This window comes from Acomys russatus, chromosome 16, assembly GCF_903995435.1.
Source record: "Acomys russatus chromosome 16, mAcoRus1.1, whole genome shotgun sequence".
NCBI lineage: Eukaryota > Metazoa > Chordata > Mammalia > Rodentia > Muridae > Acomys > Acomys russatus.
The window spans coordinates 41,706,603-41,709,491 of NC_067152.1; positions in this window are offsets into that span (position 1 = coordinate 41,706,603).

The following is a 2,889-nucleotide window of genomic DNA, read 5'->3' on the forward strand; positions in this document are numbered from 1 at the left end:
TTTTTTCTTACCCCTTCTCTCTCTGTTCCTGTCTCTGTCTCCCCGCCCCCCCACCGTGTGTGTGTGTGTGTGTGTGTGTGTGTGTGTGTGTGTGTGTGTGTGAGAGAGAGAGAGAGAGAGAGAGAGAGAGAGAGAGAGAGAGAGAGAGATGCATGTGCATGCACATTTTCAGGGTTGACACATACCTTAATATCTACATGGGTATGTAAAGACCAGAGGTTGACAGATGACCAGAGCCATTTTTTAGTGTGTGTGTGTGAATATCTTGCCTGTGTGTGTGTGGTATGTATGTGTACATGGTGGCCAAGGAGGTCAGAAGAGGGCATCTGCTCCCTTGGAGCTAGAGTTATGAATGGTTGTGAGCCACCATTGTGAGTGCTGGGAACTAAACCAGGGTTGTCTGTGAGAGCAAGTGCTCTTAACTAGTTGCACTGCACTCTTTTTTTTTTTTTTTTTTTTGCACGGGGTTGTACTGTATAGCCCCAGCTGTCCTGGAAATCACCAAAGGGCCTTGAACTCAGAGATCCACCTGCCTCTTCCTCCTAAGTGCTGGAGTTTGCTGCCACACCTGGCCCACCCCTATTTGTGTGTGTACACACATGCCATGGTACACATGTGGAGACCAGAGGACAGCTTTGGAGTGGGTCTCACCTTCCACCTTATTCAAGTTTTGGAGTTGAACCCAGGTCAACATGCGTTTCTGTCCCCAGAACCATCCAATTGGCCTTCCACTTTATTTTTTGAGACAGGCTCTTTCATTGAGCCTAGTGCTCCCTGTCTTGGCTGGACTGGCTAGCCGCCTGCTTCTCGGCTGCCCCGGGGTTACAGGAGCACAGCCCCTCCACCACCACCACCACCCCACCCCAGCTCCCCTGCAGGGGCTGTTTCTCATGCTTGGATGGATGGTAAGCACTTCACAGACGAGTCATCTGAGACTCTGACCCTGAAGATTTAAAAAGTCAATGTGGAGGAGAAGAGCTGTACTAGATTAGGAAGGAGACACCGTCAGATGCTGCGGCAACAGGAATTAGACTCGGATTCAAAAGGAAACCATTAAGATAGACGTGTCCGGGCAGTTAAGAAAAGTAAACATGGACTGAGTCACGGAATACTTAATAGACGCTGCTGTTAATTTTCTCAGGTGAATCAGTCTGAGATATAGCAGCGGGGTTTTCTCAGCTCTGCTGGAGTACAGAGGGATGAAATAGTAAGATACAAGGCAAACACAAATGAAAACCACCATACAGAGCTGGCAGGATGCTCCCTGTGTGGGTAAAGTGACTGCCACAGAGACACCAGGACCCGAGTTCATATCCCCCGCCCGCGTTATGAGCTAGTGGGTGTCGATTCACAGTGCTCCTAGGTCGCGACTTCTCAGAAGCTCACAGGCCAGCTAGCCTGACATACACAGTGGCCAACGAGAAGAAACCATCTCAGCTGGGCACGGCGGAGCACGCCTTAAATCCCAGCACTCAGGGAGGCAGAGGCAGGCGGATCTCTGTGAGTTTGAGGCCAGCCTGGTCTATATAGCAAGTCCAGGACAGCCAGAGAAACCCTGTTTCAAAAAATCGAAGAAGAGGAAGGAGGAGGAGGAAGAAGAAGAAAAGAAGAAGAAGAAGAAGAAGAAGAAGAAGAAGAAGAAGAAGAAGAAGAAGAAAACTGTCTCTAGGCAAGACCAAGACCTCCACACATGAAGGCACGCATACAGAGATTTTGAAAGTATGCACACACACTCACACACACAGATAAACATATAGAAAAATAACATATAGCAAAAACATGCTTTTGAGAATAGATGGTAAGGGGTTGGGGATTTAGCTCAGTGGTAGAGCGCTTGCTTAGCAAGCGCAAGGCCCTGGGTTCGGTCCTCAGCTCTGGAAAAAAAAAAAAGACAAAGAGAATAGATGGTAAAAATAGAAGTGGGTTTTGTGCATCCTTCAGCCTTTTTTTACATTTGTGTGTACATGTGGTATGCATGTGTGTCCATATTTTACATGTGTGTGAGTTTTTGTGTGAGTGTACACGCACATAGAGGCCCAAGGTTGACGTCAGGAAGCCTCCACCATTGCTCTCCCACCTTACTCACGAAGGCAGGATCTCTCAGTCAAGCCCAGAGCTCCCTGATAGCGCGAGGCTTGCTAGGCAGTAGGTTCTGGGGACCAACGCCCTCTCTCCACCTTCCAAGGCTTGAATTATAGAAGGGGCTGGCACCCTCACCACCCATTTCATGGAGTCTGGGGATCTAGGCCACATGGCAAGACTATAGAGAATGGAACACAGCCCATGTTGGGGACCCATGATTCAGACTGGGTTCACAGTGGGCATGTGGTATGTCTCGTCCACATTGAAGCTCATTAAACTCTTGTAAGTGAAACAAGTGATTGAACTACTGAATAAGGTTTTTTTGTTTTGGGTTTTGTGTTTTTGGTTTTTCGAGACACGGTTTCTCTGTGTGGCCTTGGCCATCCTGGACTCACTTTGTAGACCAGGCTGGCCTCGAACTCACAGCGATCCGCCTGCCTCTGCCTCCCGAGTGCTGGGATTAAAGGCGTGCGCCACCACGCCTGGCTCTGAATAAGGTTTTATTTCATGTGTATTACTAGGGATTGCGCCTAGGGAACTTATACACTCTAGACAATGGCACCATCCTCAGCCGTTTACTCATTTATGTGGGACAGGGTCTCCAAAGTTGCCCAGACCAGCATCAGACTCACCACGCAGTCCATGCAGGTGTACACTTCCAATGCTCCTACGATAGCCTTCCAAGTAGCCGGTTGTAGACCACCAAGCTCAATAGTTGTTTTATTTTTACTTTTTTAAGATTTATTTATTTATTATGTATACACTGCTCTGCCTACTGCTCTGCCTGTACATACACGTGCAGGCCAG